Consider the following 12,441-nt stretch of genomic DNA (forward strand, 5'->3'; position numbering starts at 1 on the left):
CGGTGGTGGTGCGTCCGAGGACTACAGTCTCCAGATCAATCCGGGAGAGCGGCCCCGCGGTGAGGGTTCCTCGGTCAGGCGACGGTGTTGAACAGATGGCATGGAGAGCGAGGCCGGCCCAACTGCCTTTATTGAATCCAGGTGAGCTTGCTGGTCCACGGGACAAGCCATTGATGGTTTCAGTTGGAACGGGGGGGGGGGATCCTCCTGCAGAGGGTGTGGATCTTAAGCTCCATAAAGGTCGTTATGTTAAGGATCAGGGAGTGGGCACGGGTGACGGGGTTGTGGGTTCTAAGGTGGATTCCGGGACTGTTACAGAGCCCATGGAGGTAGGTAAGGATCCCCCACACAGCAAGGAACTTAAAATAAAGAAATTGCCTTACATGGGCGTCACAAAACCGTTGGGCGCTCATTTAATGCTGTCCACTAAGGAAAGGATTTGGAAAGGGGAGTACGTGGAATTATTGAAGCTCTTACATAGGGAAGTTAGGTCTAAGGAGGGGTCTAAGGAGGAGGAGTACGAGTTGGCCAAGCGCCCCAAGGTTCCCCTGACCATCGAAAATTGGACTGCGGCATTTCTTATATATGCTAGCGTGTACTGTGAGAAATTCCCTGAGCGCTGTGTGGCCCTGTTTAAGTATATGGATGTGATCAGAAAGGCGCAGTTTACTGGCAGTGGTTATGCCTGGTCTCAGTATGATGAGGAATTCCGGGCCCGGATGGCTTGGGATCCTGAGGCGAAATGGGGGGAGTTAGATAATGACCTGTGGCAACACACTATGGGAGCATCAGCGGGTGGTAAGACGATTTTCACAGGTAGTGGGTATCCGTTACCTTCACGGCCCTTTCAGGGTAAGCCCACTCGGGGAGGGGTGGGTGCAGCTGCGTCAGTTCAACCTGCCGATGGGACCTGTTGGGATTTTAACAGAGGATACTGCCCGAGAGAGTATTGTAAATTTAGACACGAATGCTCCCAATGTGGTAGAACGCACCCACTGTCCAGGTGTTGGGGGCCTCGGGTTACAAGGGGCAGGCAGTGGTCACAGCAGTCTGCCAACGCCCCTGCTCCTGCACAGCAGCCTCAACCTAACAGGGGAGGGAAAAACACTTCTGGAACTGGGCCCAAAGGCTCATACGCCAGTTAATCCTTTTTACTTGGCTGTGGCTCTGAAGGGTTATGGGAATGTTGATGCTGCTAAGTTATTGTTGGGTGGTTTTCAGGAGGGTTTTCGTCTTGGTTACACAGGGCCGCGGTTGCGGCGGTGGTCAAAGAATCTTTTGTCAGCCAGTGAGCATCCAGAGGTGGTACAAGACAAATTGGAGAAGGAAGTGCGTGAGGGGAGGATGGCGGGTCCTTTTGGTGATTGGCCTTTGGAAAATCTTATTGTCTCCCCAATTGGTGTGGTACCTAAAAAAGAGCCTGGGCAATTTCGTTTGATTCAACATTTGTCATGGCCGGAGGGCTCATCAGTTAACGATTTCATTGACGGTGAGGCCGCTTCCGTGTCTTATTCTTCAGTGGATGTGGCCATGGCCCTGGTTGTATTTGCCGGCACTGGTGCGGCAATGGCAAAGTGTGACATCAAATCTGCATTTCGTTTATTGCCTGTACATCCTGAGGATTGGGATCTTTTAGGGATTCAATTTCAAGGAAAGTGGTATGTTGATAAGGCTCTCCCAATGGGTTGTTCCATATCCTGTGCGCTATTTGAGACCTTTAGCACATTTCTCCAATGGTTTTTCACGAACACGTCAGGACACCAGCTTGTGACCCACTACCTAGATGATTTCTTTTTTGTAGGCGCTCCCAATTCCTCAGCATGCCAGAATGCTTTGCGTACATTTCAAACTCTGATGGAATTTTTAGGTGTGCCCTTGGCACCCGAAAAGACAATGGGCCCCTGCGCGACCATGTCTTTTTTGGGGATTGAAATTGATTCTACTGTTATGGAGGCACGCTTACCAGCGGATAAAAAAGCGAAAATGTTGGACCTCTTACATGTGATGTTGAACAAAGCAAAGGTGACAGTGAAGGAAATTCAGGTGCTGCTGGGCCATCTTAATTTTGCTTGTAGGGTGGTCAGGGCAGGTCGAACTTTTTGCAGGCGTTTGGGTAGAGCTCTGTCTGGTCAGTTTTTACCTCACCATCACGTCCGCCTGTCAGCAGGTGTTAAGGAAGATCTGCGGATGTGGGTAGCCTTTTTACACTCTTTCAATGGCATTCCTCTGTACAGAGAAGAGAATTGGATTTGGGACGTCCACATTTTTTCAGATGCTGCAGGCAGTGATGGTTTCGGTCTTTACTGGCAGGGCAGATGGTGTGCTGAACAGTGGCCTGCTGCGTGGAAGAACGGAGGCAGGAGTATTGCCTTCCTTGAGCTTTTCCCTGTGGTGGTGGCGTTGACTCTGTGGGGTCAGGAGCTTGCTCACAAAAAGGTGCTGTTTCGAATTGATAATAAGGCTGTAGTGGACATTATCAATCGGCAGTCGGCCAGGGATGCTCACATTTTGAAGCTCTTGCGAGTCTTTGTGTTGGGGTGCTTGACGTATGACATCAGTTTTAAGGCCTTACACATTCCTGGCGTGGACAATGACATTGCGGATGCTTTGTCTCGTTCACAGTGGGAGAGATTCCATGGGCTAGCCTCGGAGGCGGACAGGACGCCGACCCGCATGCCGGAACATCTGTGGACTGTAGGCGAGACAGGGTTTTGCAGTTGGTGGTAGGTTCGCTTGCAGTTTCCACTAGGACAGCGTATGATTTGGCCTGGAAAGAGTTTTTAGAATCTGGGGCCGTCTGGCGTGCTCCGGGCTGGAGACGATCTGAAGATGTGGTACAGTTCATTCTTCACTTGATAGACAGGGGGCTGACACGTGTGACGATTGCTGGAAAATTGGCTGGTATTGCGTTCATGGGCAAATTACTGTGTGGCTATTCTCCTTCAGCAGGGGAGGTGGGTAAGCGCATGCTGGAAGGTTGGTCTAGGGAGAGGGGTAGGGAACATATGGTTCGCCGACCTTTGTCTTGGCAGACGTTAGCCCGAGTTTTGCAGCTTTTGCCCTCGGTTTGTTTGGATGAGTTTGAGGTTTGTCTGTTTTCTACTCTTATGGTGTGGATGTTTTTTGGTGCTTTCAGAGTTTCTGAGTTACTGGGGTCGAAAGTTACTCTTGGGGTGGAGTGGGAGAATGTTCGATTTTTGGAAACGGGGTTGCACGTCTGGTTGGCTCGGGCGAAAACGGATCAACTTAGCAAAGGGAGGGGCATTTGGCTGGAAGCTTCATCCCCTTCTGAGACTTGTCCTTTGAGGTGGGCCAGGCGTTTGCGGGACTGTTCGGGGGCCGCCTTTGAAGGCCCTGTTTTCCGACATGTGGATGGTTCCAGGGTGACTGAGTACCAACTGCGCATGGTTTTGCGTAAAGCGCTGCGATTCATGGGCTTGGATGAGACACAGTGTGGTACGCATTCCTTCAGGATTGGGGCGGCAACGGAAGCTCACAACAGGGGTTGGTCGCAGCAGGACATTATGTCTTTGGGGCGTTGGTCATCCAACTGTTTTAGGCGCTATGTGCGTACTGATCCTGTTGTGGCGCCTGCGGATGATAATTTTTCTTGAGTTTGATACTGCTTTTCTTTTTCAGGTTCAGTGGCCGGCCCCCGTTCTACTGTCATGACGATCTGGATAGTAGGACATTCCTTCATTAGGCGCGCGGAAGATCAAGCTATACGAAGCTATTTTGGTTCCACCCTTGGTTTTAATTCTCGTCTTTTTCATGTTGTATGGAAGGGGAAGGGAGGTATGATCTGGAGGGAGCTTATCCGGGCCTTGAATTCTTGGTTGGTGGGAGGTGTTTGTCCTGACGTGTTGCTCTTGCACCTTGGGGAGAATGACCTTTGTGGGGTGAAAGGAGTGGTTTTATTGAGAGCAATGAAGAGGGATCTTTCTCTTATTCGTCAACAATGGGCAGGTTGCCATGTGTTGTGGACAGAATTGGTCCCTAGAAGAACCTGGAGGGGTGCGATCAAGCCTAGGGCGGTTGATAAGGCGCGACGGAAGTTGAATCTGGAGGTTTCCCGTTTTTGTAGAGATCTGGGTTTTGGGCGGGTGTCCCATAAGGACATCCGGTATGACAATGTGGAATTCTTTCGCGGCGATGGTGTTCACTTATCTCGTATAGGGATGGATTTATATCTATTGGAATTGCGAGAGGTGCTCTCCAGGTGTTTGAAGATTCGAAATTTCTTGGGTTGAGGTTCTGGTTCATTGGTTGGTCGGTTTTGGGGGGCAGAAAGAGAGGAGGGTAATTCCTTTCCCCCTCTTTTCTGGGTGGCGGAATTTGGGCGTTCTTGGTCAGCTGGGACATGAAGGTTGTTGGGTTTTTTATAAAGTTGGGCTATGGCTGGAAAAGTTTAAATAGTTGTTTCGTGGGGTGGTTACAAGGTTTTGGGCAATGTACGTTGTTGGTGGGTAAATTTTGCAATGTGATGTTTGGCGGTGGGTTGGGATGATATGTAAATGATTATCAGGTTTTGGTATTGTTTGAATTGTAATTATGTTCTGCTGGGTGGGGGCGGGGTTTGTGACGTGTTAGGGGCGGGCCTGACGTTTGGGGTTGTAAGGTAACATCGTATTTAGTGAGGACTAGTTTTGTGAGGCGGTTGCCAGGTTTGTATTGTTGTAAATATGCACCTGTTTCAATAAAAGCGGCCTTTTGCACACTTTCAATTTGGTCTGGTGTCTGCTCACCCCCCCTCACCCCTCCCTCCCAAGGGGGGCTTGGGGGGGGGCAGCCGACCGCAGGGAGGTCCCCACCCCCGGGCTGATTGGGAGGGGTCAGTGGGGGGGGGGGTTGTGCCAGAGCGCCAGCCTTGGGCTGGTTTTGGGCTGGTTTTGGGCTCCCTCGGTTCCTACTGAGGGAGCCCAGCTATATAATCCCCTGGCCCCGCCTCCCGGCCACCATTTTAGGTTGAATGACCTGGTGGCCGGGAGCTCTTAGTTTAATTGAAAAATTTCCCCCCCCCCCCTCCCCCCCCTTTTTTCTCGGCTAGCTCTGTCTATTTCTTTTCGGGGTTTTATTTATTTATTTATTTTCGTTATTTATTTATTTATCTCCATAATTTTAGGGTCTTTTGTCGGAACAGGTGGATATGGGGTAACTCAAAATGTTGTTCATTGTCGCTTGGAACAGGTGCCGTGCGGAATTTGGGCGTTCTTGGTCAGCTGGGACATGAAGGTTGTTGGGTTTTTTATAAAGTTGGGCTATGGCTGGAAAAGTTTAAATAGTTGTTTCGTGGGGTGGTTACAAGGTTTTGGGCAATGTACGTTGTTGGTGGGTAAATTTTGCAATGTGATGTTTGGCGGTGGGTTGGGATGATATGTAAATGATTATCAGGTTTTGGTATTGTTTGAATTGTAATTATGTTCTGCTGGGTGGGGGCGGGGTTTGTGACGTGTTAGGGGCGGGCCTGACGTTTGGGGTTGTAAGGTAACATCGTATTTAGTGAGGACTAGTTTTGTGAGGCGGTTGCCAGGTTTGTATTGTTGTAAATATGCACCTGTTTCAATAAAAGCGGCCTTTTGCACACTTTCAATTTGGTCTGGTGTCTGCTCACCCCCCCTCACCCCTCCCTCCCAATTTATCGCTATGCCCGAAACGAATTAAACATTTTGAAAGGTTAGATTACTTGCTACACATATACCTTGCTGTGTTATTCCATAAAATATGGATACATGTATTCGGCCCTTGGTCTAAGCTTTAGGTGAGAGAACAGAAGTATGTTAATCAATTATGCCACGCCAGAACAATTAGTCACGAAGAAATGGGTCAACACTGAACCACCCACATTTCTAGGCATTATTATTTTTGTCTGATTTCCTTGAGTAGAGATATAACCTTCCCCTGATAATGAGAAAAACAATACGTTAAATTAATACCCAGAATCATTTTTAGATACACAGGGGTATTCCTATTGAATTGGTTAATTCCTCCTTATCTGTTTCAAAGCATGTAGGAAATTGGGTTACTGGTTGAGGCACTGGCGTAGCTAGGGGGGCGGTCTGCCCCAGGCGGCACTATTTTGGTGTCGGCCGGCGGCAGCTGCGTGGCGCTGGTGGCAGCCCAGTATTTATTTGGGCACATAGTCGAGCAGCACTGCACACGTCACATGTATGTAAGTGCAAGCGCACCTGGTCCCATTTTGGGCCAGCCCCGCACTCTGCTGTTTAAATGCAGCACTGATGTGCATGCGCACGTTCGCGCGCCACCACTACGCGCTCTCGAAGTCTCTGCAGTGCTGCTGGGCAATTTTCTGCAAACAGTCCAGCTAGATTAACCCCTTCGCTGCGGCGGAAATTCCGCTGCAGCGCTAGGGGGGAGGGGGGGGCCGAGCGGCGCTCGCATGCTCGTGATGGTCACGAGCCGCGGTTGAGCTGTGCTCATGACGGAGCGGTTCCGTCATGGCCCCGCCCGCTCAATGGAACGTCCAGCGCAGGCGCGGAATTCGCGCCGCGCAGGCGCGCCAAGCGGGCCATGTAGGAACCGCTCCGTCATGAGCACAGCTCAACCGAGGCTCATGACGGAGCGGCTCCGTCATGAGCATGGAACCAGTTAAGAACACCAGTCTCACTTGGTTTGAGACCGACCACCACTGCTCCAAGCCGCCTACATAAGGAGGCCCTAGCGATTTGAATCGGCCAGAGGGAAATAGCACAGAATTCCCAGGTAAGCTTTAGTTAGGATAAGACTGCACTTGTTTGTTCGGTTTCTTTTTTCCCATGCCCCATGTGCGACACTGACTTCTTCCAAAAAGTCAAATAAACAGAAAGGCACTCACTGTGCTGAAAATCCGCGCGGCTTCTATGTTCGCCCCACCCGTCTCTGCTCTCATCTCCTTGTGTGCTCTGGTATGCAAGGCTCACTCCAAGCGCCGCAATATGCAAAAATTCAGTTCATTGAATTTTGTGGACTAGCAAGAAGGACACTAAACATGCCTGACGTGGAAACCGGAAGCACTCCCACATCCCCATTTTCCAGGGGACAGCAACTTGCCTGAGAAGTAGCCATTGTAGAAAAAAAACTGCCTTTGGTCCAGTACACGGTACATAAGAACCTTATCTGTTGCTAACTTAGCGCTGGGAGGCCCTACTTGGATAGCTACGCGCGTTATAAAACCCTACGAATGGAATAGAATCAGAGCACAGCCAAGATACACCCCCATTCATACGGCAACCTACGACACTCTGCATCCCATCAAAGCCCTTCCACTGTCTGTGACACATTGAGGTACTCACCAGATACCATCCACCACCAGCTTAACTCCACCCATCCACTTGATACCCATATCTCCTTTCCATAGTCAAACCCGTAAGGGCATAGAGAGGCCCTACCTAACCAGCAAAGTGCTGCAAAGCCATACCAATTGCACTGGTTGGCTATATACAATTTGTAACATAACATCAAATCATGAAATAAAGTAGAAAGTACATCCTAGGGTTGGATTGTAATCCCAAAACAGATCTGGTTAGTATTTTAAACCTGTGCACCGTAAGAGAACTGAAGAGACTGTGGTGGTTGTATGCAACAATATCATATACAAAAAATTGCCTGGCATAAATATGGTGTCCAAAATATTGTTTCCAACACTATTGTGCCACTGGTTGTACATTTTCTATTATTAAATACAAAGTTTGCAAAGTTTGTAGACATTATACAGGATACAATATATATATCAAACGATATATTTACAACGATATACTGGGACGACACCTTTGTGACGCTTTGCACTCAGGGCAGAAGGTATCACGACAAAGGTACCCAGATTTTTAAATTTTATTTAAAGTGAGTGCTAGTTCTATTTTCAATGGTCAGCACATACTGCTTTATTTGTGGGAGAGGCAAATCAGTTAGTTTTCCATGCAGTAGAACATTTTTGTTATAACAATTGCTTGCTGCCAGGGGCGTTGTGAACTCCCTCTTTAGCAGCTACAGCGTTGGGTGGGGGAGGGGCGTTCTTTATGGGCAACTTCTGTCTACCATTCGGCAGTCAAAAGCTCATCCTTAATGCAGGATGCAGCCTGAATAGAAGAGCAAGCAGGGGCGAAGAAAACCAACAGCTGGGTAAATAGAACAGGGAAAGAAAGAAGGAATGTTGGAAGAAAAGGGTGAACAAAAGGAATTAGGGATGAATGAGTCGGAGCATGAATGGATATGTGGATGAATTAAGGGGTGAAAGAAGAAGTGAATGATGATGGATGAAAGTATAGTAATGTAACGGGATGGGTGGATGGGCGAGTGACTGAATAGATAGGTGGATGGACAAGTGAAAGGATGGCAGAGCAAATGGATGAATCGTTGAGTGAATTAATAGGTGGAGGGACAGCTGAAAGGAGGATAGAGTAAAGGGATGGATGAGTGGGTGAAAAGATCTGTGAATGGAAGTCATAGTGGATGGATGATGAATGGATGGCAGGGTGAATAGATGGGTGGCAAAGTGAATGAATGTATGGGTGGATGGCAGATTGGATGGATGGCAAAGTAAATGGATGATGCATGGCAGCATGAATGGATTAAAGGCAAAGTGACTGAATGCATGATTGGATAGCAGAGTGAATGAATTGATGAATGAATGGTGGGATGGATGGCAGAGTGGATAAATGGATGGGTGGATGAGCGGATGAATGGCAGAATGGATGGATGGCAGAGGGGATTGATGCGTGGCAGAGTGGATGAATGGTGGTTGAATAACCGAGTGGATGGATTGATGGATGAATGAATGGCAGAGTGGATGGGTGGTTGGAAAGATAGAGGAGTTGATGAATGGATGGGTGGCTGAGTGGATGGATGGTCAATGGGTGGCAGAGTGGATGGCAGAGAGGGTGAATGACAGATTGGATTGATGGAAAGATGGAAGAGAGGATAGGAGGATGGGTGGATGGATGGCAGAGTAGGCTGATGGATGGCCGAGTGGATGAATGGAAGAGTTAATGAATTGATGAAAGGATGGCAGTTGATCGATTAATGGCAGAGGTGATGGTAAGATAACAGAGTGGAGGATGTATGGCAAAGAGAATGAATGGCAGAGTGAATGGATCGATGGGTGGCAGAGTGGATGGTTGGTTTTTAGACTGAATGGATGGGCAGATGGATGGCATAATATATGGATGGCAAATTGGATAGATGGATAGAAAGAATGGGGAAATATTGAATGATGTATGAAAGAATGAATGGATGACAGAATCAAAAGGTGAAATGGTGGATGACAGTAGAGAGGTGGAAGGGTGAAAGAATGAATAGATAGATGTATGGATGGAAGAGACAAGAAAACTGTTATATTGCGGGTTCAGCTCACTTGCTTTGCTTGCTTGGAGGCATCAGCACTTTAATTCAAAGTAGAGGCTACTTTAATTTTCGGCAGAAGCAATTGTAAGGACCAATTAATGTCAATGCCTGCCACCTATAAGTCAGCACATTTTGTCCCTGGCCACTGCTAATATTCTCTCTACATTTTCATTATCAGTGGTGGTGGTACTATGATTTTTTTAAGAAACACTGCAGTGTGTATGTCAGGCCACCAGTGTCTGCCTTAGATCACCAGCTTCCTCTGAAGCTGACAGGAGGGTGACTGAGTGGGCTGAGGCAGACCCTGAAAGTACTGGAATATTTACCATCCCCCCTATAGAACCTATTTTTTGTTGCTTTAAAATGCAATATTTAACCCCCTTTTTAAAACCATTTTGAGGGTGATAAACCCTAGCAGACATAATAGGTCTGTTGCATACCTGACTAAAATGGTGATGCTGTCAAGATCACTGTACTGTTTCTCAAACTTACCATTTCCCAGATCCGAGAGCCTCTTCCACAAGCTGGATGCCATGCTAGGGGATCAAATTTGAAATAAAGAATGATGCAGAGTAGCACTTTCCTTTCCAAATTGAAACTACCCACGGATCAGGGAGGTCTGGGAGCCCTGCACTTCAAGCACTGCTATCTAGGGGTGCAACTTCAGCGGCCTTCTCATGAGCACTATCTCGCACTGCAACTTCAGTGGCCTTCTCGAGAATGAATGTGTATAGTGTGGCCTATGTGACATTGGTTTCATGCATAAGGACCTGAGGGGTGTTTCTTAAATTACATGCATGGAGTGGAGCAAAAAGGAGATAGCTATAGCTTTGCATATGTTTCTAAATACTGTTGTTGTTTGGTAGAGAGTGGGTTTAGAGTGTGATCTATGTGGGAGTTGTTTTGGTGTTGTGCTTGATGTCTAGCGGGTGGTTTTACAGCTGTGGTTTTGTAGTGTCAGTTAAGTATGGAGTGGTGTAAAGAGGAGGAAGGGATACATTTACTTATGCGTTTAGCTACCATTTTAGTGCTGGGGGGCCTTCATCAACTGAGACTTGACCTTCGAGGTTTGCTCTATGCTTACGCCGCAGTTTCACTCCCTTTCTTATGCAGTAGATTAGAGAGTGGTGTTGTAACTTAAACCCTGCCAATCCACCCCTGCTGCTCGCCGTCATTTTTCCCCAGATCCCCCTTCTCGCTGCTACCTGCCATGGGCAGCAGTTTGGGAGATTAGTGCCGGGCACCAGAAGCTCTTGCTACACCACTGGGTTGAGGGGGCTGAAACCCTACTTACGCAGCAACCACAATTCTTGTCAAGGTGAAACACAAGCAAACCACAAACTGACCTGTGCTCAAACCGCTGGTACCTTGGCACAAAACAGGCTTACATTCGAGGTAATGTGTAAAGTATACATGCATCACTTCAAACAGTAATAAAATGAAAACACAACACAAGAAAAATACCCCTCAAATTTAGAAAAAAGGATAACATTCAATAAATCGACACCAAAATCTTCAATTAGTAGAACTTGAGGTATGCAATTATGATGGTTTCGTGAAAATCCAGCGCTAAGAAGCTAAAAGTGTAACAGCAGTTGTATGGTCACGGTAGACTGGTATCAAGTTATAAGTTCAGGCCAACCCGATGGAGGGCGGGCCAGATACAGGACTAAGTTCAGTCTGCTTACAAAGTCACTTGTGGCCTGGGTGTTGAGATGTGAAGCCCTTGCATCAAGATGCGTAGGCTGGCATTGAGGACATGTCTACTAGGAGCTGCGATTCGAGGTCTAGTATCAAAATGCATCACGCTGTGGCAGAGTTGATGACTGTCGATGCGGAAGTGCTGAATCTTTGTCAATGAAGCCGGTACAGCTAACTGAGATCCGTGCTACGATGCGTCGGTGCAGGGGATGAGAGGTATCATGCTGGCCCGGGTCGATGCTAAAGAAGCCACAGGTGCTTGCAAGGACTTGTGGTAATATGCTTCGAGGACGAGCTGTGTCGCACTGTGGTCATAGCAGGCTGCGTCGTGCTGTGTCGAGATGAGTCGTCATCAAAGAAGCCTGTTATGTCTCTGCGGATTGAACATGGGGCCAGTTCTTGCACCACTTACATTAGATATAGGTTCACTATATCTATAGGTCACTACACTTAAAACCTGTAAGTCACCCCTATAGCAGGCCTCGACAATCCTGAAGGCAGGTTGCTGGGTTTTATGTGAGAGGGTGCCCCTCTACAGCCTTCAGAGATCATTCTCCAGGGTTGTCGGTGCTGCAGCCAGACATATAGGTAGAGGGGCTTTACATGCTCGTGTAAAATGCTATCTCGAAAACGGCTGCAACAAAACATGTCATGTTTGGTATCAGACACCTTGGAACCATACCTCCACACCGGTAACCGGTGTGGGTGGTATGATTCCACCCTTTTGAAGCGAGATTCATGGGGTCACTAGTCTTTCTGGTACCGTCCTTCTCGACCTGGGCAGTACAAAATGGTTGCTGCCAACCAGAGACACATTTCTGCCCTCCTGCTGCTGAGCCAAACTCGAGCAGAGGAAGGCAGGATAATAGGCATCCTGTCACAGGGGAGGTGTGACCAGCTCCAAGACAGGATTTCGTGTATTAGGGTTGGGTGGGTGCACTTCCAAAGTGCCTAAAAGTTTGAATCTGGGACAAACTTGGGGTCCCTGTGAATAGTCCAGTTCAAACCAGTTCTGGGAGCCGTTGGCTCCAGCTCGGTGGGAAACTGGACAAAGGACATGGGAGTATCCTCCCCACTGTCCTGACCCTTCCCTGTGAAGGTCCCCTGAATTTGTCCAACCCTTTCCTGTGAGTACAAAAGGGTTTACCTGGCTGTAGGACCCTAGATTCGATGTGGACAAGATTCTGATCAAGAAACCACTGAACTTCGACCGTCTGGACATGCTGGACTTCTCTGCACTACAACTAGGCGAGACTTCGTGTCCCTCTCCGTCCAAAGCATCGTCTGTGCCCATGTACAATACAGGCTCTATGCAGGACCTGTGGAGTATCAAGGACACCTGAAATATCTACCTTGGGGTGAAGGAGTCACTCCCCTATATTGACAGGTACCGTAATGCAACTG

The 12,441-nt window shown here is 48.1% G+C and overlaps 1 protein-coding gene across 1 annotated transcript in view; it reads left to right on the top strand.

Moving 5' to 3' along the window:
- The window catches only part of CACNB4 (calcium voltage-gated channel auxiliary subunit beta 4), a 714,982-nt gene that overhangs the window by 28,430 nt on the left and 674,111 nt on the right, over nt 1-12,441 (top strand). The gene's annotated exons all lie outside the window — the stretch shown is intronic.

Source organism: Lissotriton vulgaris, chromosome 2_1 (assembly GCF_964263255.1).
Source record: "Lissotriton vulgaris chromosome 2_1, aLisVul1.2, whole genome shotgun sequence".
Taxonomy (NCBI): Eukaryota; Metazoa; Chordata; class Amphibia; order Caudata; family Salamandridae; genus Lissotriton; species Lissotriton vulgaris.